At 42.7% G+C, this 24,473-nt stretch overlaps 1 protein-coding gene across 1 annotated transcript in view; it reads right to left on the bottom strand.

Moving 5' to 3' along the window:
• EVA1A (eva-1 homolog A, regulator of programmed cell death) overlaps positions 1-24,473 on the bottom strand; it is a 99,705-nt gene that overhangs the window by 61,458 nt on the left and 13,774 nt on the right. The window lies entirely within an intron of this gene.

The following is a 24,473-nucleotide window of genomic DNA, read 5'->3' as shown; positions in this document are numbered from 1 at the left end:
AAGGATGTGACCGATAGGATACCAAAGCTCTTCAGCTCCAAGGACGTCCACCCATTTCTTCTGATACATGTTGGCACCAATGACACGGCAAGGAAAGACCTACCGACAATCTGCAAGGACTTTGAAGAGTTGGGGAAGAAAGTAAAGGAACTGGATGCACAGGTAGTTTTTTCTTCTATCCTTCCAGTAGACGGGCATGACACCAGGAGATGGAACAGGATCCTTGATGCAAACAACTGGCTAAGACGATGGTGCAGACAACAAGGATTTGGATTCCTGGACCACGGTGTGAATTACTGGTATGATGGACTCCTCGCCAGAGACGGACTACACCTCAACAAACCTGGGAAACACACATTCGCCAGAAGACTCGCTACACTCATCAGGAGGGCGTTAAACTAGAAGAAGAGGGGACGGGAAGAAAAACATTAGACTCGAACAAAGACGACCCAGGAAAACATACTCAGAAGGGAGGTAAGAACATTTCTAAAACAATCCACAGTGAGGAGATTGGAACAAAACAAAATCCTCTAAACTGCATGCTCGCAAACGCCAGAAGCCTGACAAACAAGATGGAAGAACTAGAAGCAGAAATATCTACAGGTAACTTTGACATAGTGGGAATAACCGAGACATGGTTAGATGAAAGCTATGACTGGGCAGTTAACTTACAGGGTTACAGTCTGTTTAGAAAGGATCATAAAAATCGGAGAGGAGGAGGGGTTTGTCTCTATGTAAAGTCTTGTCTAAAGTCCACTTTAAGGGAGGATATTAGCGAAGGGAATGAGGATGTCGAGTCCATATGGGTTGATATTCATGGAGGGAAAAATGGTAACAAAATTCTCATTGGGGTCTGTTACAAACCCCCAAATATAACAGAAAGCATGGAAAGTCTACTTCTAAAGCAGATAGATGAAGCTGCAACCCATAATGAGGTCCTGGTTATGGGGGACTTTATATATATTATTATTATTATTACCCGGATATTAACTGGGAAACAGAAACCTGTGAAACCCATAAAGGCAACAGGTTTCTGCTAATAACCAAGAAAAATTATCTTTCACAATTGGTGCAGAATCCAACCAGAGGAGCAGCACTTTTAGACCTAATACTATCTAATAGACCTGACAGAATAACAAATCTGCAGGTGGTTGGGCATTTAGGAAATAGCGACCACAATATTGTGCAGTTTCACCTGTCTTTCACTAGGGGGACTTGTCAGGGAGTCACAAAAACATTGAACTTTAGGAAGGCAAAGTTTGACCAGCTTAGAGATGCCCTTAATCTGGTAGACTGGGACAATATCCTCAGAAATGAGAATACAGATAATAAATGGGAAATGTTTAAGAACATCCTAAATAGGCAGTGTAAGCGGTTTATACCTTGTGGGAATAAAAGGACTAGAAATAGGAAAAACCCAATGTGGCTAAACAAAGAAGTAAGACAGGCAATTAACAGTAAAAAGAAAGCATTTGCACTACTAAAGCAGGATGGCACCATTGAAGCTCTAAAAAACTATAGGGAGAAAAATACTTTATCTAAAAAACTAATTAAAGCTGCCAAAAAGGAAACAGAGAAGCACATTGCTAAGGAGAGTAAAACTAATCCCAAACTGTTCTTCAACTATATCAATAGTAAAAGAATAAAAACTGAAAATGTAGGCCCCTTAAAAAATAGTGAGGAAAGAATGGTTGTAGATGACGAGGAAAAAGCTAACATATTAAACACCTTCTCCACAGTATTCACGGTGGAAAATGAAATGCTAGGTGAAATCCCAAGAAACAATGAAAACCCTATATTAAGGGTCACCAATCTAACCCAAGAAGAGGTGCGAAACCGGCTAAATAAGATTAAAATAGATAAATCTCCGGGTCCGGATGGCATACACCCACGAGTACTAAGAGAACTAAGTAATGTAATAGATAAACCATTATTTTTTATTTTTAGGGACTCTATAGCGACAGGGTCTGTTCCGCAGGATTGGCGCATAGCAAATGTGGTGCCAATATTCAAAAAGGGCTCTAAAAGTGAACCTGGAAATTATAGGCCAGTAAGTCTAACCTCTATTGTTGGTAAAATATTTGAAGGGTTTCTGAGGGATGTTATTCTGGATTATCTCAATGAGAATAACTGTTTAACTCCATATCAGCATGGGTTTATGAGAAATCGCTCCTGTCAAACCAATCTAATCAGTTTTTATGAAGAGGTAAGCTATAGGCTGGACCACGGTGAGTCATTGGACGTGGTATATCTCGATTTTTCCAAAGCGTTTGATACCGTGCCGCACAAGAGGTTGGTACACAAAATGAGAATGCTTGGTCTGGGGGAAAATGTGTGTAAATGGGTTAGTAACTGGCTTAGTGATAGAAAGCAGAGGGTGGTTATAAATGGTATAGTCTCTAACTGGGTCGCTGTGACCAGTGGGGTACCGCAGGGGTCAGTATTGGGACCTGTTCTCTTCAACATATTCATTAATGATCTGGTAGAAGGTTTACACAGTAAAATATCGATATTTGCAGATGATACAAAACTATGTAAAGCAGTTAATACAAGAGAAGATAGTATTCTGCTACAGATGGATCTGGATAAGTTGGAAACTTGGGCTGAAAGGTGGCAGATGAGGTTTAACAATGATAAATGTAAGGTTATACACATGGGAAGAGGGAATCAATATCACCATTATGCACTGAACGGGAAACCACTAGGTAAATCTGACAGGGAGAAGGACTTGGGGATCCTAGTTAATGATAAACTTACCTGGAGCAGCCAGTGCCAGGCAGCAGCTGCCAAGGCAAACAGGATCATGGGGTGCATTAAAAGAGGTCTGGATACACATGATGAGAGCATTATACTGCCTCTGTACAAATCCCTAGTTAGACCGCACATGGAGTACTGTGTCCAGTTTTGGGCACCGGTGCTCAGGAAGGATATAATGGAACTAGAGAGAGTACAAAGGAGGGCAACAAAATTAATAAAGGGGATGGGAGAACTACAATACCCAGATAGATTAGCGAAATTAGGATTATTTAGTCTAGAAAAAAGACGACTGAGGGGCGATCTAATAACCATGTATAAGTATATAAGGGGACAATACAAATATCTCGCTAAGGATCTGTTTATACCAAGGAAGGTGACGGGCACAAGGGGGCATTCTTTGCGTCTGGAGGAGAGAAGGTTTTTCCAGCAACATAGAAGAGGATTCTTTACTGTTAGGGCAGTGAGAATCTGGAATTGCTTGCCTGAGGAGGTGGTGATGGCGAACTCAGTCGAGGGGTTCAAGAGAGGCCTGGATGTCTTCCTGGAGCAGAACAATATTGTATCATACAATTATTAGGTTCTGCAGAAGGACGTAGATCTGGGTATTTATTATGATGGAATATAGGCTGAACTGGATGGACAAATGTCTTTTTTCGGCCTTACTAACTATGTTACTATGTTACTATGTTACTATGTTACAGTTTGCCAACTCCATCTTGTGTCCTCTCATCTCCTGCATGGTTTTAGCCATTGAAGCAACAACATCAGCTAAAGAGTCAAGCTTTTGTTGAAGAGCCTCATTAGTACTGGGCCCCAGGGGCTTAGCAATGGCCCCAGACATAGCTGATGTCACTGGCACTCCCTGTTGTTGAAGTGCCTCTGCCATGGGTTGCGCAGGATCCTGATCCCGAGGTGCCTCTGCCAGCTGGAGACGTATAGCGCTCTCCTTTAATTGGGCAAATGTCAATTCAGGGTTCTTAAAAACAAGCATGCTCACATGCCCCCGGTGAGAAGGGGTGTAGAGTCCCTCAATAAATTGATCTCTTAGCAGTTTATCCGCTCCGGTGTTAAAAATGGGTTCAGCCAGTGTAAGTGATTTAAGGGCTTCCTGCAGGTTTAAGGCAAAGTCTCTCACGCCCTCATTAGCTTTTTGTTTGCAATTAAAGAATCGTATTTTAGCTTTGCTACTGGCCGTGGTTTCAAATGTAGCTTTTAATCCAGCAAATATGCGTTCAACAGTGCCTTTTAGATCAGCTGCCCATGCTGTGACTTCTCGCTTAGCATGGCCACTTAACTGCATCATCAGGAGACTAACACGCTGAACTTCACCCACAGGGAACATGTCAAAATGGGCCAGCATCTTTTCTCTGAAATCGTCAAGGGTATTAGGCTCACCTTCATACATTGGAAGCCATGGGCCACCCGGGGTATATGGCATCAGCACCGGCATGATGGGCGCCACTCCTTGCACCGCTGCGCTGCCGGACTCTCTATTGACACTCTGTCTTTCAGCTGCATTAGCGTTGCCGGGTGCTGCGGCGTCTCCGTGCTGCGACATACTGTGCCCCCTTAGTTAATCCGGACCCTTCCGGTCCTCCGCTTCCGTCGGGATAGTGTAGATTCGTTCCGCTGTGCAGCAGGATCGATTTTCCCCTTGCTCTGATGTCAGAGCGCTCAGCTTGGTGCCGCCCACAATGACATGCCCCCTGCTGCTCCCACCCACCGTTCTCTGTAATGGCGGATTCTGAAGTTTTTCAGTTAGACTGGGGCTCAGGTGATGGCGTAGCTCAATTAACAGTCTCGTGCCTAACGGTTATGAAGTGATTACCTCAGGGGATGGCGGCCATCTTTACTCCATTATAACCAATGGGGAAAAGTCACTTTCAATAGTTTTCAATGGGGAATGGATTTTTCTTTAATAAAGTCAATTTTCAAGATTTTTCATCCCAGTTTTCACAGTTTTGGGCTCCAATCACGGCACACAATACCCGGTATACGGGCTGGCTAGATCCTGTTCGTGACGCCAATTGTGACGCCCAGGAGACCGGGATACCCAGCACCGGACCAATGGAGTCTGTCTCTTGAGGGGGATGTCACGGGTGGCTTGACCCGGTGCTGTGGCCTCAGGCAATGCACAGTGTAAGGGGTATCATGAGGGGACAGGCACTTACTTGATCAGCAGCAGGTTCTCCCAGCGGTGACGATCCCGATCCTGGATAGATGGCTATTGTCCAAATGAAAGACTGAGGCACTGAAACGTTTAACCAGTTTACTTTAACATAAAAGGATTTACAACCAGTCCTGTCACCGGAGTCTGTATGGGAACTCTGAGTTACTTTGATCCTGCCGGGGTCTTCGCCTCTTATTGTGCGCAATTTCTGTGTGGCCCTGCTGCTGTATGTGAACTGGCTGCCGGCCCAATCTGTCCCCTCCGGGTCCTGGTTCGACGGGCAACCCGAGTCCTTTTATCGGTTTACCCCCTCTGGGAGTACCGCTGAACTCTGTGTCTGTTGCTGCATCCGACCCTAGTGAAGCTGATATCACCTCACGTTTTTCCGGTTGCTGTATTATATATAATGAATACAGCCACGGATCCGGTATCCGTCTTTGCGCCTGTTCTGGGTAGTGATTAATGCTACCCGGTTCTCACAATGTCCTTTTTCTCTATCCCTCTTCTCCTCAGGCCGGTGATTTAGGCCTGGTAACAGTCACAGGGCTGTTAGAGATTCAACTGTATGACCTCTCACTATCAGCTCCTTGGCCCAACTGCCATTTCTTCTCTCAGACCAGAATGGATCAAGGGGAGTCTCTGGAGCTCCCCCTTCTGGCCGGAGGTGGTAGTGCAGTCTTGCTATTTTAGTATTTGTACTTACTGTCAGTAACTATTTTTGTGGCAAATACCCCTAGGGGTGCCACAATACCGTTATGTGTGAAGGTACCTTTAGCGGATTTGGCAATACATGCCTGGACATGTCCCTAACTCAAGTTGTTGGAGGTAGAGCTGGCTGTGGGCTGTTGGTTTATATTGTGTTTATGAGTTCAGTTTTGGGACTTATTATTGTTTTTTACGCTTATATTAGACCTGGGTCGAAATTGACCCCAACAACACAAATGTTATAATTTTAATAAGAGCATTTTACAATTAAGTAAAATAGTTTTATTTTATTGTATTTTGTTTAACAATAAGTTCCTGAAAAAGTCAAAAAGTCTTGATGCAATAAACAAATGTATGTAGAATTTGTATGAATTTAAAACCTAAAACGGGACGGTCACGACCCTAACACTAGAGGAAGGTGATGTTAATATCTATGGAATATGTAAGTGAGCTATCAGATCACAGACATCATTTTATTCAACTTTCTATAACCTGCATGCCTATGTAGCTGGCTTAGGAAGATTGATGTTACGGAGATTCCCTTCAGGAAAAAAAAAAAAAAAAAACTTTGAAATTAGTCAGCACAAAACTATAGCTAAATTTGGAAAAAGAAGATGCTTGGCTATCACTTTCAAGGTTTTTGACGTCCAGGATCAGCCCACAGAGTTGGTGGGAGAAGTCAAAGGGTGGAGCCGAGAAATGAACCCCGTCAGCGTTCTCTGTCCACACCCCACTGACAATTTGCTCCCACCACCTATTTATCCATAATTAAATTACTTTCATGAAGTTAAAGACCTTACAAAATTTCAGCAAAGGCTGTGATATCCTATGATATTCATTGACACTGCTGTATGATACAAAATAGGCAACGCAGTGAACAACAAGAATACATGTATTAATAGAAATAAGTGGTACAGTACAAATCCCGTCACCTAGACAGCAACTGTTAATTCTGAATAGAAGTATTTAAAGGGTTTTTCTTTATGGCACATCTATAATATAGGAGTTAAATGTCCGGCAGACCACCCCCATCTGTCTGGAGAATAGTGGTCACTTCTATGCCTGATGGAAAAGCCTTTAAGTGCTATAGTTAGGGGAACAGCAAGAACAAAGCATTCTTCCTCTTTTGTCTTTATTTTTTTTTTTTATCGTTATATTGTTTCAGAGATATGGGCCTTTTTATTTCGTTCAAATATTTATGGTCTTTACTAATGGGGTGTGGCTCAAAAGCTAATTATGCAGAGCAGCCTAAAAACACACCCCTGAGGAATCATGTGAGCTCTGCCCCCAAGGTGAAGACCTTTATATAAATTAGAAGTAAATAAAAAAGGACTCATCTCTCTTGATGGGGCCTTTGAATAGTGGATTTGGAGAAACAAACAAAACAAAAAAAGACAAAACTGAGGGGAGACGCGGGAATAAAATATTAACCAGCCACTGGCTCAGGTGACAATCAGGGGACAGGGAACTGGTGTTCTCCTGAAAGGTGTAGGTCCCAAAAGTGGAATCACTACTCACCAACTAGGAGTCTTTAGATACATGGAAATCCCAAGTAATCGGACAATTTTTGACATTCGATCATGAAAAGGTCTTGTCTCATCACCATTAGAACATCATAGGAAACTTAAATGTGGGGGCCGTCTACTATTAAAGTTTTTGCAGAGGAATCCTCTCCTAGTGAATCCAGGCCTTGCATGTTTAAAATGGTCATCCAATCATATGAATGGCGAGCATGTATTAAAAGGTTTCCCCAATTCAGGGGTAAGTGTATGGCCGGATGAAGCTAATCACTAGGCCAGCTTCAATTTTAACAAGGGGTGGTTTTCATGAGAAGCATATGAAATATGGCATCATCATTAAATAGTGACCAGTAGTATGGTGGCATCTACTTAATAATAATAATCATCTTTATTTTTATATAGCGCTAACCTATTCCGCAGCGCTTTACCGTTTTCACACATTATCATCGCTGTCCCCCATGGGGCTCACAATCTAGAATCCCTATCAGTAAGTTTTTTTACGTTCTTGCGTAGCTTTCAACGGCCATGAAAAGATTCTATAATTTCTTTTATTTTTTTAAGATACTTTTGGTGAATTGATTCATTTAAGATGTGGAAGGAGAAGGAGGAGATGTTGGCCAGTGAAAAGCAAATCACACCATATGGAACTTCCATGGCTGACCTATATATACCGAAGAAACTTTATAGTGTAAATATAAAACATTGTGGCGCTTCTAGATTTTATTTGGATTATAAGGTTTTTTTTTGTTTAGCAGTATAACTATAATTATTAGTTTAGTCTGAACATTGTACAAGTCCAAAAACAAATGTAATGAATTCTAAGAAAATTACAACATTTCTATAATGGGCCAGACATTAAAAAAATCTTTTAAAAACTTTTTAAAATCTTTCCTGGGGGCCAACTATTTTGAAGGTACACGCACTATCTTATTTATTGTACAGATAATACAGTAATGAACAGAAACAGATAATAGAGACTATTCATTTACGACCTGTGTTTTGCCTGATCCCCTGGCAGTGGGGGATGGGCAAAAAAATAAAAATAAAAGATACATATCTAAATGAATATAATATGGAAGTGTGCCTATGGTGTACAGACCCCTCTGGAGAAGACCAAGACACAAACTAGAGAGCTTTATTCTCACGATAATGTAAAAATGGCATATTGTGAATTTAGGTTCCATGGCAGACACGCTGTGGTCCATTCTGACCCCCCTCTTCTCTCTTTGCCTGCTTCCTGTGTGTGTAATTAAAAACCCCTCAGTTTCCCTCCTCCCACAAGAATTTATATAGCTACGCTGCAAATGCCAGAATCTGAACACTACTCATCCCCCCCACCTGGTACTGGCCAAAACTAGTATAGAAAGCATGAGATTCTATGTTCTATTAAAGTGATATATATAAGAGCACCGATCCGGGCTAGAGATATAAGAATTATATATTCCGGATGTCCTTCGATAGATCTATAACTCACTGAAACCGCTAGCAGCTAAACACAATGAGTGCAAAGAGGATTTCTCCGCAAGCGAGTCGTGTAATTACTCTGTGTTTACACTTAAAAAGAAGACCCATGATGTGGAGCACATCCTGATCATTGTGTATTTCATATACGAGATTCATACAATGAGCTAGGCATAAATATAGTTGCCATAACTCCAAGTAAAGGGGAGGTTTCTGCCTCTAAGTGAGGTCTCCACAGGTTGAGTGCATGGGTTTGGGGCTGTAAGATAACTTAGAGACTGCAAGACTACAGTTTCACTTTGTCTAGGGTCTAGCTGCTATAGAGGGGTGATTCATCTGGATGTATGCTCATCCCCTCCTCCACAGCACATGGTTGGCCATGAGATAAGATGACATAATGAAATGTAAGTGATTTTCCAACATTAATCCCATTTTATTTGTAATCGTCTTGTACAGGGGGGTCAAACTGCATTCCTTGAGGGCTGCAAACAGGTAATGTTTTCAGGATTTCCTTGTACTGCACAGGTGATAATTTAATCACCTACACAAATAATGAGTTGGTGATTAAATTATCACCTGTGCAGTACAAGGAAATCCTGAAAACATGACCTGTTTGCAGCCCTTGAGGAATGCAGTTTGACACCCCTGGTTTTGTACATACGATAATGGCCTTCTTTATAATATCTTTTATATTTTGCAAGCACTGCCTACCTTTTTTGGAGTAAAATATAAAACTACTAGCTTGTCTCTCCTTGATCTAATAATGAACTGTCGCATCCTCTGAAGTGAATTGCGCTACTAATCTGGGTTGGCTCCGAACCCATTAATAATTACTAAATCGGAGCTGGTGGCAGCGAAATTTGTCCTGTGCAATTAGGGGGGCTTTATAGTGACCAGAGGCATTGACAATTATTGTTCCTGCCTGAATGGGAGTAGTCACCCTCGCTGCAGTTTGTCCATTAGCCAGTACAAAGTAAGCCAGCCTTTCTGGCGACTAATTATCCTAGGTGGACTACCTTGACTGACCATCAGGTAAGGGGGCGCGAGAGAGTGGCAAGTTTCAAACCAGAACTGGGAAGTGGGATATAGATAAATCCTTTTTAGAAGGAACCAGGGGCAACCAAACAACCCCGGTTCGTTACAAATTGGTGTGAGTGGTGGGGATGATAAAAGTATCCTCCCCGTGAACCGTGACATATTGGTGGGATCCCTGACATACAGTGCGATTCATGACATTTATACAGAGCCTTTTCTGTATCTAATAGAGATCCCGGTCTTCTCTTGGCCTCCAGCAGTAAAATAGACCTTTTAGGCTATTAAATCCTCCAACCTCTAACAATGAGATGACTCTGCTGACACCTTACCATTCTACACAGTAAAGCTGAAAGCATATTCTCTTTAAATTGAGATGTTCAGTTGAGGTTGCTCAGCAGTCAACCTTGTTGTTTGGAGTGAATCTAATGTAAAGAAATAATTTTCAAGGGGCAATGGGAGCTGTGATTGTAAAAACTTTCAGGCTACTTTCACATTGAGTTGTTGTTGAGTTTTTTTTTTTTACACTGCATATTTTTGAAAAATTGCAAGTAACCAATTTTATTTAATGGGTGTAGAAAATCTGCAAAACAAAAACTCATTAAAATCTCATTATGAGGATGCAGACAATCTCATTAGTCCATTAATAATAACGATAGCTGCAAATATAAAGCATGGACATTAAACAAACAAAAAAAAAGTTACAACTCTAAATACTGGGGCATTTACGAGTTATTTAGTCCTCCAATAATGTTTAAGATTTGTCACGTAAGGGCATATTTGCAGACTCTCCAAAATGTAAAAAGAATGAAAAAAGAGCAACCTTACTACCACCAAGAAGAGATGAAAAATCCACAGAATAAGAAAACCAACCATTTTTACAATTTACCAACTATTAAAATCATTGAACCAACGTTGGCCAGGACTAGGAGGCAACGTCTCACTCCAGTATTCCTGTCCGGCTTCAAAACAACACTTACAAGCTCAGCAGGAATGCACTTGGGAGCGCTGCGCATAGGTGGTTTAGCAGTGTTGGTCGGTCTCCAAAGCAACCTGCTGTAAATAAAAGTGTTAATATCTCAAGAACGGCTGAAAATTTTACAAAGCAGTAAAAGCAAAATTGCTTGGCTTTATAAGCTCTATCCGAAAATATAAATCTATGAAAAGGGAGAGTAACTCTTCAAATGGTATTCTTAGCCAACGTCAGCATATAGTAATGCCACAATTGTGCCTTTTTCCTTTTATTTTTCTGTAACTGTATCAGCGGGGGTCTTTAGCTCACATAGTGCTCAAGACTAGAGCTGAGAGACTGTTCGGAATCAGTTGCTGAATCTTTATTTGCCCTATTTGTGCCATATTGGTACCTTATTTGTGCCGAATTTATATTTGACGATCGATTCCGAACATATTTGGTCATTTCTACTCCAGCTGACTCCAGTGACATGTGACAGTGTTCGGCAAATTTTGGCAATATTCGCCGCCAATCATAATCAGAACCGCATTTTGAACAATTCGCTCAACTCTACTTAAGACAGAACTTCTGATAGACCACAAATGTAGAAAACCTTTTGACTCCAAGTTTGTACAAGGTCTTAAACATCTGGATGTAATCCATTATTTCGGCTCACTGGGGGCCACCAAAAATCTTACAAATTATTAACCTGAGAATTACAGTGGCACAACACAATATAGTCTAGAACACTCTTGTATCATCTCAGAAAGCAGTGTTGGCATGTGACTCTTCAGATCTAATAAATCCACATGACCTACTGCCCTGAAGAAAAAGGTACAGAACTAAAAGAACAAGCCTGGTCTCTGCGGGAGACAATCAGGTACACATGGGGCCGGGTGACATAGCTGACAGACAGGAATCTGTAATCTGACAACGCGCCAGGGACAAATGAGCGAATTAACAAAAGCTTCTGGAATGTTGGCACTAGCTCAATCCCCCTGCACTGTCACCCCGCTCTAGTCAACTACACGTCCCAGCATGTAATGCTAAACTTTACATTACAATGTAAAAGGAAAAGACAGCACAAAAAAAAAAAATTGGGACACAGACACCTTTGACATAATGCTAGTTTCTTTGGTCTTTACAACCGCGGTGTGACTAACTGGATTCTTCTAAGCGTGTCTTGGCCATCCTAAATTTTTTAAACTTGTGAGTCTCACCACCTTGTTAAGACCATAAAAATTAAATAGAAAGTACCATAACTCTGGAACCATTTGGCGTATTTTAAAAGCTAAGTCAACTGGAGTTGGCCAGAGTCCCCAATGGATAGATTGAACACTGTGGGATAATTTTTTTATTTTGGTTTCCTATTTTTCATTTTTGCCCCTGTGGCCAACTATATACCGAAAACCTCTTGCTGTATGGCCATATTGTATAGGAACACTACTTCTATGGGGAAGGCGTTCACTTAATACTCAGTGTAGGTTTTGATGCAATTTTTTTATTTTTTATTTGTAGTAGAGAGTAAATACAAGTCTTAAAAAAAAAAAGTATGTAGAAAAGCCGCAGAGACACCATCACGTGTTTCTCAACGCAAGCAATAAATAGCCAGGTCTTTCACTGGGAAGGAACAACCACGGGAAGGGCAGCATCCAAAAAGGAAAACCACCTATGCCAAAACATGGTATCCATCCACAGACAGCTGTCTCGGGGTATTTGCCCCTCATCAGTGTGGAGTAGGAAACTGGCTATTAGGAGCAGTGCCTGGTAAAAGGACAATAAACATAAGGATGAATGACCTCAGGGAGATCAAAACATCCAACACCGCGGAGACACCATCACGTGTTTCTCAACGCAGTGATCCAGAACACGGACCCCATCCCTTATGAGAAATATGCAAATTCATGTAGAAAAGCCACGGAGACACCATCACGTGTTTCTGAACGCAAGCAATAAATAGCCAGGTCTTTAAGGGATGGGGGCAGTGTTCATGGTTACTGCGTTGAGAAACACGTGATGGTGTTTCCGCGGTGTTGGATGTTTTGATCTCCCCGAGGTCATTCATCCTTATGTTTATAGTCCTTTCACTAGGCACTGCTCCTAATAGCCAGTTTCCTACTCCACACTGATGAGGGGCAAATACCCGGAAACAGCTGTCTGTGGATGGATACCATGTTTTGGCATAGGTGGTTTTCCTTTTTGGATGCTGCCCTTCCCGTGGTTGTTCCTTCCCGGTGAAAGACCTGGCTATTTATTGCTTGCGTTGAGAAACATGTGATGGTGTCTCCGCGGCTTTTTTACATGCATTTGCATATTTCCCATAAGGGATGGGAGCAGTGTTCTGGATCACTGCGTTGAGAAACACGTGATGGTGTCTCCGCGGTGTTGGATGTTTTGATCTCCCCGAGGTCATTCATCCTTATGTTTATAGTCCTTTCACTAGGCACTGCTCCTAATAGCCAGTTTCCTACTCCACACTGATGAGTGTTGTGAATTCTGTTGTCGGGCTCCCTCCTGTGGTCATGAATGGTACTTTGGCTGGTTCTGTCCATGGACTTCCTCTGGTGGGTGTTTCTGAGTTTCCTTCCACAGGTGACGAGGTTAATTCGTTAGCTGGCTGCTCTATTTAACTCCACTTAGATCTTTGCTCCATGCCACCTGTCAATGTTCCAGTATTGGTCTAGTTCACTCCTGGATCGTTCTAGTGACCTGTCTTCCCAGCAGAAGCTAAGTTCCAGCTTGTATTTCTTTGGTTTGCTATTTTTCTGTCCAGCTTGCTATTTTTATTGTTGTCTTGCTTGCTGGAAGCTCTGGGACGCAGAGGGAGCGCCTCCGCACCGTTAGTCGGTGCGGAGGGTCTTTTTGCGCCCTCTGCGTGGTCTTTTTGTAGGTTTTTGTGCTGACCGCAAAGTAACCTTTCCTATCCTTGGTCTGTTCAGTAAGTCAGGCCTCACTTTGCTAAATCTATTTCATCTCTGTGTTTGTATTTTCATCTTTACTCACAGTCATATGTGGGGGGCTGCCTTTTCCTTTGGGGAATTTCTCTGAGGCAAGGTAGGCTTTATTTTTCTATCTTCAGGGCTAGCTAGTTTCTTAGGCTGTGCCGAGTTGCATAGGGAGCGTTAGGCGCAATCCACGGCTATTTCTAGTGTGTGTGATAGGATTAGGTATTGCGGTCAGCAGAGTTCCCACGTCCCAGAGCTCGTCCTTTATTATCAGTAACTATCAGGTCATTCCGTGTGCTCTTAACCACCAGGTCCATTGTTGTCCTGACCACCAGGTCATAACAGATGAGGGGCCAATACCCCGAAACAGCTGTCTGTGGATGGATACCATGTTTTGGCGTAGGTGGTTTTCCTTTTTGGATGCTGCCCTTCCCGTGGTTGTTCCTTCCCGGTGAAAGACCCGGCTATTTATTGCTCATGTTGAGAAACACGTGATGGTGTCTCCACGGCTTTTCTACATGCATTTGCATATTTCCCATAAGGGATGGGGGCAGTGTTCTGGATCACTGCGTTGAGAAACAAGTGATGGTGTCTCCGCGGTGTTGGATGTTTTGATCTCCCCGAGGTCATTCATCATTTTGTTTAAAACAAAAGTAATCAGAGACTAGAATAAAATAGGTTAAATCTGTACTGCCTGTGAATGATTGAAAATAATTCAGAAATCCAGGAATGCGGTTAATTTGTCAATATGTTTGGAAGTGCCACACCTCATTTGTGCTTTGTCCTGATGAGATCTGGCACTTCGAAACGTGACAGAAAAAATGCATTCCTGGATTTCTGGCTCCTTTTCCATCAGCAATCACTGGCAACGCAGGTTTAACCCATTTTACTCCGGTTTTAATAATTATTTATTATTATAGCACCATTTATTCCATGGTGCTTAACATATGAAAAGGAGTACACATAAACAAGTCTAATAATTTTAAACAATACTAGTCCCGACTGGTACAGGAGGAGAGAGGACCCTGCTGCGAGGGCTCACAATCTACATTTTCTAATGCTCCCCAAGCTGTGAGACGAAGCAGCCTTGAGCCTTTTTAGTGGTTGCGAATCTCAAAACCCTACATTTTACCCAGATGCAGCTATTGTCTTCCAGCTTTCTACCCTTAAAAAAAAAAAAAATCTTACATTATTCTGCCTAAACCAAAACTACAGCTTTATTGACATAGCATATTTTGGTAACATCGGTCACAGTTAAAAGTGATGTACCAAACAGGTCAGTACTGGGCCCTCTTCTTTTTAACATGAATGACCTTGTCGGGGGAATATGGTGTAGAATTTCAATATTTGCAGATAATACTGTGCAAGTGCAAGGTAATCAACACAGGAGGATGATTTATTATTAATACAGAAGGATTTATGCAAGCTGGAGGCTTGGGTGTAGAAATAGCAATTGAAGTTTAACGAAGATAAGCGTAAGGTCATGTTCTTGGGCAAAGGAAATTAAATATATAGTTATGTATTAAAAAAGGTAAAATACTGGGTCAAACTGTCACGGAAAGACTTGGGTGTATGGCAAATAACTCCAAAGAGTTACTGATAGGGAATCTTAATTAGGAGTCCCAATGGGGACAGCCCCAATACGTTCTGTAAAAGCGCTGTAGAATTAATGGTGCTATATGAGCGAGTACAATGAATAAACTTTAGTGCCAGGAAGCTGTTGCCAAGACTCACAAAATAATTGGATGCATTAAAAGACATAGATCATGATGAGAATATAGTTTTGATTACATTGAAGTCACTAGAGCAGCCACATTTATAAAGATGAGAGCACCCCGAGTTGGGAAGGGGTTTTCCCAGAATAGGTTGCAGAGTGAGACTGCCTAGTGTTTCTTAGGCTACCTTCACATTTGCGTTGTTGGGTGCAGCGTCGGCGCCACGACGCAACCAATAACGCAAGTGCACAACGCTGCGTTTTGCGACGCATGCGTGGTCATAAGAAAGCACAGAGCAGGAATTTCGGCGCAGGAAAAACACTACAAGTAGCGTCCTCTGCGCCCTGTCTGTGCGTCTATATGACGCATGCGTCGTACAACGCAGTACAATGCATACCGGCACATGTCCATGCACCCCCCATGTTAAAGATAGGGGCGCATGACGCATGCGTCGGTATGCGTCGACGACGCTGCGCCCAAAGGCGCAAATGTGAACCTAGCCTTATAGAGGAATAAGGATGGTTAACCCCTTAGTGACCGAGCCAAATTTTTGAAATCTGACCAGTGTCACTTTATGTGGTAATAACTCTGCAACGCTTCAACAAATCCCAGTGATTTTGAGATTGTTTTTTCGTGACACATTATACTTTATGATAATGGTAAATTTTGTTCAACATTTTTTGTGTTTATTTATAAAAAATATCAAAAATTTTAGAAAAATGTTAAAAAATTAGCAATTTTCTAAATTTGAATGATTATCCCTTTAATCCAGATAGTCATACAACAGCAAACCATTAATAAATAACATTTCCCACATGTCTGCTTTACATCAGCACCATTTGTAAAATGTTATTTTATTTTGTTAGCATTTTAGGAGGTTTAAAAATGTAGCAACAATTTTTCATTTTTTCAAAGAAATTTACAAAATTTATTTTTTTAGGGACTTATCCATGTTTGAAGTGACCTTAGAGGTCCCATATAATGGGAAGCCCACAAACGTGATACCATTTTAAAAACAGCACCCCTAAACATATTGAAAACTGCTGTCAGGTAGTTTATTAACCCTTCAGGTGCTTTACAGGAATTAATGCAAAGTGGTATGACAGAAATGAAAATGTGTATTTTTACCACCTAAATGTCGGTAACTTCTAAACAGATTACTACAGCCGTCAGACTCTAAGGCCGCTATTTGGTCATGAATTGCCAGGGCAAACATCAGGACAACAAAATCATGATCTGAGGGCACCAATTGTGACAAAGAAGAAGCCCCCACACACTGTTAACCATTTATAATGATGTAGTCACTATTGACAGCAGCATCTAAGGGGTTAAACAGATTTAGATGGTGCAAATACTGATCGTGGCTGGTACAGCAAGTTGTCAGCTATAGTGTACAGCCGACAGCTGCTGGATTGTCATCTGTATGGGGAGGCTATTCTCTTATATCTCAGGTCAGTTAAAAGACGTATTGGCGGTCATTAAGGGGTTAAATACGAGTATGGAAGCCATTTTTCACAATGGTTTGGCATTGTTGATGGTATTCATGTCCATATTTTATGGTATTGTTATTTGGCCATAGGCATTTGTATGCAAGACCCCAAAGTTTGGGATTACATTAATATTTTGTAAAGAATATATTTTATATACTGTATGTGCCTTTTATTCTACGCACCGTTGCATTGTTTGGCTATGTAGGATTAAACAACACACACAGGGTTAATTCTATCACCTAGCTGGTAGTTTGGGAAAAGTTAGGTGGGAAGAGTGAAAGTTATAAAGGTTCCAGCTACTGTCTGTGGAGCAGGGAGTGCAGTCAGAAAAGCAGAATTGCAGCCAGCAACATGTAGGAGATTTAGTTCTCCCTGTTCCAATAGGCCGGCATGGCACAGAGTAATCGAAGACGTTATGGGATAACACATTAACTCTTCAAGTAAAGGAAAGGCGTAATAACCTGGTCCCCCAAGCGCACATCCAAGTACAGTATGCCGTGGACATAGGAGAACTTAAAGGGACCAAAGAAAATCACCCACAGACCAAATTGAATGCTAGCTACCCACACAATGACCGTCATCGGGAACAAGGACATATAGCCAACTAGAGGTCACAAAGAAATTCTATAGCGTCAGCACTAGACACCAGCTCAGACACCTGGATGGACTTGCAGCTACGCACGCCTCCTATATACTTGGTTTTCATTTTCTGCTGCTATAGCCTGGTCACTGGAAGTTGTCTTAAAGAAAAACTATCATTGACTGTTACACTTTACTGAAGCAGCAGCAGGCATCATCCTGCTTGCTGACTAATTCAGTCTCCTCCTTCTTACCAGCATTATAAATAATGCCACCATCCAGGTTGCTATGGGGAAACCGTAATCGCCAACGTTAACTCCCGAACATCCACAGCTATGTGTCCTTAACCATTAGTGCACCAGGCATGACCTCCACCACCTCTAACGTCCAGACTCTGACCCTCTGCCCGATGTACTTTGTTCCCCTGCGCACTCTATGTACAGGTATTAGTAAGTGTAATTTTAGAAAACGTGACATTTTGTGAGGACACGACACCCAGACCTCCACCGATCAAAACCCCTGACAAGACCCCACAGATGGTGAAAAAAAACAGGCCGAAGTGCTTGCCAAACAGTGGTGCCTTCCAGAAAGAGCGTAATAGAAAGTCAAGAAGAGAAGCACTTGCCTGAGCACTTCTGCTTTCTCATTTTACAGACCAACAGAGGTCCTTTCACTTGGACCACTATGGTGTAAAGTTTTAAAAAAATAAAATGTGCCTTTACAATAAAAAAAAAAATAAAAAAAATGGGAAAAACAAGTGCAAACCATCCACTGATAACCGGTAGCCACCTTCCTGACTGCCATGTTTTTTTGTTAAGAACAATCTCAGAGGAGAGATCTAGGGGGAGGAAATGCGCTCACAGGGTAATATGTAAGGCGGGGTTGGTCTCGCTTTTTAAAAATAGAACACTAGGGTGTCGTGTAGAAGACATCACCAAAGAAAAGCCAAAAATAATCCAGCTGTGGATCCCGCAAAAGGTGAAGGAAGCCTCTTCAATAAATGTGTATTGAGAAAAAGTCTTTGAGGAAACTTCATTGTACCTGATAAAAGGAGTCTGAAACACGTAGTTATACTACATAGTTACCCATTTACTGTGTATTTGGTCAGTGGATCGCCCCTTGCCAGCAGGACAGTCAGAGCATCCAGTTTCTTCGAATGCAGCCTCCTATGCACTGGCTACCAAAAGAGCCACTTAATGGCCATTATTACAGTATTATTTCCCAACAGCTACCCGGACACTATAATACTGCACAGTGGCTAATTATTACTGTTTGGTCAGTATCTGGTGGCATTACTTTCTGTGCTGTATGGCACCATTATCTAGGAATTCCCATTATTTCTAGACTGCATTACAGGCGCCCGGGCCCACTTTTCTTTTGCACAGATTTTCATCTTGTCATTGAGAAGGGTTTGGAAAAGTTAATCTAAAAAAAACCAAAACCCTCTATGGCTACGTCAGCATTAATAAAGCGATGATCTCTGTATACTGGTGTCATGCCCCTAAATTGGGAATGAATCCATACATGCCCGAAGATGAAGCAGATTTGGCCATATTCCTCATTTTCCGCCCTGTTATGCACACATTTGACGTAATTACATCAGTGTATGGTGCCAGGATGTGTCGGAGACTCTAGTAAATTCCACTTTACACTAGTAAAACACTGATAATGCTCCTGGTGCCGGCATTGTAGTCATTACAAGAGCGATCAGACTGCTCCCCGGCATTTAAGCAAACACTACTATATCAACAAAGTCATGACATGGACAATGAGAAGAGGACAACTACTGGAGAACAGTTCTAGTCCTGTTTCCGGCCACTGCACAGCATTATATGAAATGGTGGCAGTCTCAGACACAGGGATGCAAAGTCTGATGAACCCATTGATTTCAGTAGCAGCTGTTGTCGCTCTTATGGGTACCGTCACACAGTGCAATTTTGATCGCTACGACGGCACGATTCGTGACGTTCGAGCGATATAGTTACGATATCGCAGTGTCTGACACGCTCCTGCGATCAGGGACCCCGCTGAGAATCGTACGTCGAAAGAAAGTTTCAAACGATCTGCTACGTCGTCTAGTGTCCCGCTGTGGCGGCATGATCGCATGGTGTAACATATCGTATACAATGTGCGCATAGTAACCAACGGCTTCTACATCGCACATACGTCATGAAATTATCGCTCCAGCGTCGTAGATTGCAAAGTGTGACAGCAGTCTACGACGCTGGAGCGATATTGTTACGATGCTGGAGCGTCACGGATCGTACCGTTGTAGCGATGAAAATTGCACTGTGTGACGGTACCCTATGTCTATGGAGACCTCCTGAAGGAACAATGTAGAACTTTAATGCCTGATCCTTTTGCCCAAAACTGAGAAGCTGGTTAAGCTGCCAACAATTATTACTGTACATGGCTTTTGGCCAAACCATGATTCTTCCAGTCGATCAGCTGACAGTCACCTCTGCGGTCTCTCCCACACATAGAAGCACTCATTTGGCCTAATGGAAAACAAGTAGGTGGGAAGGTGCACTGAACAGTTTGGCCAAACCAAGGGTGCACCCAGCGCCTGTGCTTATTTTGTTCAGCCTTTTTATGCTGACACTTTGTAAAAGCTGTTGGGGTACATATGACCCATGTATTGACAACGAAGGAGGGCTTGTTTAGCTTTTCAAATGAGGTGGTCAACCAGCCCCCTTCACACACAGCTCCAATAATGTATGTGACGACAGAGGAAACGCTGCCTTATGTTGAACACAACATGAAGCGATACTGCTGGAGGCCAGAGCTAAAGCAGATATTGTATATTCAGATTGGGGCATATTAGTAAGTTGCATAATTTGCATTTTTATGCAGATTTAAAGCTAACCGGATAGCACTTCTAAGATGCCCATTATGTCCTATGCAAAACATGGTAATGGATTTTGTAATGTGAATGCCTCCTTTATCATGCTTTTGTGAAACCATGCCACATCTATCCATTGTAGTGCATCTATTCTCATTCATTTCAATAATATGGAGCCTCAATACCAGACAACCCATTGCTGATTTGATGCCATTTTCAAAGCTTACACAATCAGTTTAAAAAAAAAATCAAATCAATCATACAGTCCAAAAATGGCAGACATGTCCACAAACAAAATTTGGAAAATCTCTCTCTTTTCATTCACTTGAGAACAATACAGTTAGTTTCTGCTCAAATCTTTTTCAAGTTGGAGAAAGACTAATGGTACCTTCACACAGAGCGACTTTAGAACAATAACGATAGCGATCCGTGACGTTGCAGCGTCCTGGCTAGCAATATCGTTGTGTTTGACACGCAGCAGCGATCAGGATCCTGCTGTGACATCGTTGGTCGGAGCTAGAAGGCCAGAACTTTATTTCGTCGCTGGATCTCCCGCTGACATCGCTGAATCGGCGTGTGTGACGGCGATTCAGCGATGTCTTCACTGGTAACCAGGGTAAACATCGGGTTACTAAGCACAGGGCCGCGCTTAGTAACCCGATGTTTACCCTGGTTACCAGTGTAAATGTAAAAAAAAAAAAAAAAAAAAACACTACATACTTACATTCCTGTGTCTGTCGCATCCCCCGGCATTCTGCTTCCCTGCACTGTGTCAGCGCCGGCTGGCCGTAAAGCAGAGCACAGCGGTGACGTCACAGTGCAGGGAAGCAGAACGCCGGGGGATGCGACAGACCCCGGAATGTAAGCATATAGCGTTTGTTTTTTTTTACATTTACACTGGTAACCAGGGTAAACATCGGGTTACTAAGCGTGGCCCTGCACTTAGTAACCCGATGTTTACCCTGGTTACCCGGGGACTTCGGCATCGTTGGTCGCTGGAGAGCTGTCTGTGTGACAGCTCCCCAGCGACCACACAACGACGAAACAGCGACGCTGCAGCGATCGGCATCGTTGCCTATATTGCTGCAGCGTTGCTTAATGTGACGGTACCTTTACTAAAATCCTCAAAAACGGTCTTGAAAGCCCTTCCAATAAATTTTTATGTCAAATACATTCTGCTGTTTGTATAAGTTTTTTCCTGCCCCAAGGGAGGTTTCGAAAAGCTTGGTGGAAGTAAGTGTATGTCACTTCAAACATCCTGATTCCAACCTCTCCAACCTAGGCACTGTCCGATCAGAAGGCCTCTAAAATCTCTTCAGGAAAAAAAAAAATTGTTCCAAAATTACTTCAGCAAATGCATTAGCAAAGGAAAAACTCTTAAAACCCCTCCAAACAAAGTTTCTTGAAGCGGATTTAAAACTTTTGGCTTTCGAAGACACGGAAAAAATTAAATTACTTAAGTTTGGAGGAAAACTAGAAAAAATGGAATGTAAAAAACCTCCCACAAAAATAGAATATTTGTCATCGCCGCCAGTATCAAAACTATTACAAATGTTTTTATGGAAAATTTGTGAGGCTGGTAAGGCAACCATTTGGTATATGAAGGGGGGAGGCATTATAATATCTCAGGGGTGCGCAGAAAAGATTAATGTAAACCCTTCTAATGTGAAATGGTGGCTTGGATTCGAGAGGTGTTCCAGATTCATCGTAGTGTGTCTATTAGTAATGTTCCATTGCTAAAAAAATTTTTACGGGAGGAGGTACCCTTACATTTCAGCAGGACTTGTTTTACGACATAGAAAAGTCCAAATCATGAGAAAATTTAGAACCTCAATCAAGTTGAGTTTTTCATTAAAAGAGAAAGGCAGTGGCACGGCGCCAGGCCATTCTGCTCCAGGGCACAGCTGCTGAGCCAGATTTCATCCAGACCAGCATTGCAACAGAAAAGAGATTGTATAATAGACTTATCTTATTTAACTTAGAGCTCATTTTTAGTAGGACAGTAAACAGATTAGCGCTGACGTGAAGAATCAGTGATACAAATTGACTACCTCAGAAATAGAATTAGCGCAGACTAACATTCGGGGAAAGTCATTTTACCAAGAAGCAGAGCCCTAAAGGAGGCACGAACATAATATCTTAGGAACAGTGAGTAATCACAATGCTACATGCTATACCTAGGTTTATGTAAAAGACTATACATGGAGGAGAGTATCAGGAAACATCTCATTAAAGGGAACCTGTCACCCCGTTTTTTGAGATTGAGCTATAAATACTGTTAAATAGGGCCTGCGCTGTGTGTTCCTATAGTGTATGTAGTGTATCCCGATTCCCCACCTATGCTGAGATATAACTTACCAAAGTCGCCGTTTTCGCCTGTCAATCAGGCTGGTCAGGTCGGGAGGGCGTGGTGACATCGCTGGTTCTTCCTCAGCTTTACGTTGGTGGCGTAGTGGCGTAGTGGTGAACAAGCAGCGCGCGATCTGCGCTGTAATCCCTTGCATCGGTGGGGGCGGCCATCTTCCTGGGGCCGCGCGTGCGCAGATCGAGTGCTCTGCTGCACGGGGCTTCAGGAAAATGGCCGCGGGATGCCGCGCGTGCGCATTAGAGATCGCGGCGGCCATTTTCCCAAAGCCGAGATGCAAACCGCCGCCTCCACCGATGCAAGGGATTACAGCGCAGATCGCGCGCTGCTTGTTCACCACTACGCCACCAACGTAAAGCTGAGGAAGAACCAGCGATGTCACCACGCCCTCCCGACCTGACCAGCCTGATTGACAGGCGAAAACGGCGACTTTGGTAAGTTATATCTCAGCATAGGTGGGGAATCGGGGTACACTACATACACTATAGGAACACACAGCGCAGGCCCTATTTAACAGTATTTATAGCTCAATCTCAAAAAACGGGGTGACAGGTTTCCTTTAAATTAATTCAGGTTTCCATTTAGTCCCATTATCAGGAGGCAATGTATTTTTCAGACCAAAATTTGGTGTGAAAATTGGAGTGTGTCTTTTAGTCTAAGTGTAGCTTACCTAGGGTGGGAGGTGGAATGCAGCAGAAATCGGGCGGTACTGCAGGAAATTCTGAAGGCTCTGGGCAGGCAGGAGGGGTTGTTCGGCGGTGTGTGGGCGCCGCCAACATTTTGTGAAAGCCCAGAGCCCCCCACACACATCAATGGTTTCAATGCGGTGGACTATAGGAAAAAAGGTCGCCGGAGGCGGCATATGAGCAGATTGAGATCTCAGGATCCAAGATTTTGAGATCCGTCTCCTCCAGCCATTTTCCCAGACTCCACTGCATTGAAACCATGGAAGTGCAGGAACTCCGGGCTTTCACTAAATGTTGGTAGAGCCCCTGCACTGCCAAACACCCCCTTCTACCAACCTGGGATGGGACTCGCAGCATCACCACTCAGCATCGCACCTATGAACACCTCACATGACCCCTGCTTCACCAGTGCTGCCGCCCACCCACCGGTAAGCTGAATTAAGACTGCAAGAAGGACCTTAATTTAATGCTTAATTTTTCCCTATTTTCCACCTGAAAATTTTTGATGCGTCTTATGGTCCGAAAAATATGGTGTATAAAATCCAGCCCCTTGCCATGCCATACAGTCTGCCTTTACCTACTTGTGATGGAATTCAGTCATCACTTTACAATAAACCATTCTAATATGGTTCTCCAAGCCTTACATCACCAAGCGAATTGCTGAGTGCCGGATGGAGTGGTGTAAAGCTGTCACCACTGGACCTTGGAGACAATATGTTCTGCGCAGTGACTGATCACACTTCTGCAACAGGCACCTGATGGACAAGTCGGTCATTGGTGAATGCCATGAACACGCTACCCCCTGACTGCATTGTGTCTGCTGTACAGTGTGTTGGAGAATAATACTTCTATAGGCTTGTTTTTCATGGGTTGGCCTCCATCTCTTCGTTCTAGGGAAGAAAAATCTTAATGCTTCAGCACCAGACACTGTAGACAATTGTAGCTTCCAACTTTGTGGAAACAGTTTAGGCAAGGTCCTTTTCTGTTCCCCATGACTGCCCAGTGTGCAAGATCCATACACACATGGTTGGGGGAGTTTGGTGTGGAAGAACATGACCGGCCACATACAGCAGCGGTCCTTCGCTCCATCCAACACTTAAGATAAACTACTACGAGTGCTTGATGTTGGACAAGAGGACCCACCTCACAGTGGGAAATTTGCCCCTTCATCCAGACGACCATTTGTGAGCTCCGATATCTGCAAAATCTTATTTAAAGTCATCCCAGAAAATCAGAAGCTGTAATCTGCAGAGA

This window comes from Ranitomeya imitator, chromosome 5, assembly GCF_032444005.1.
Source record: "Ranitomeya imitator isolate aRanImi1 chromosome 5, aRanImi1.pri, whole genome shotgun sequence".
Taxonomy (NCBI): Eukaryota; Metazoa; Chordata; class Amphibia; order Anura; family Dendrobatidae; genus Ranitomeya; species Ranitomeya imitator.
The sequence above is the reverse complement of the archived record's forward strand: the minus strand, read 5'-3'. Positions and strand labels throughout refer to the sequence as shown.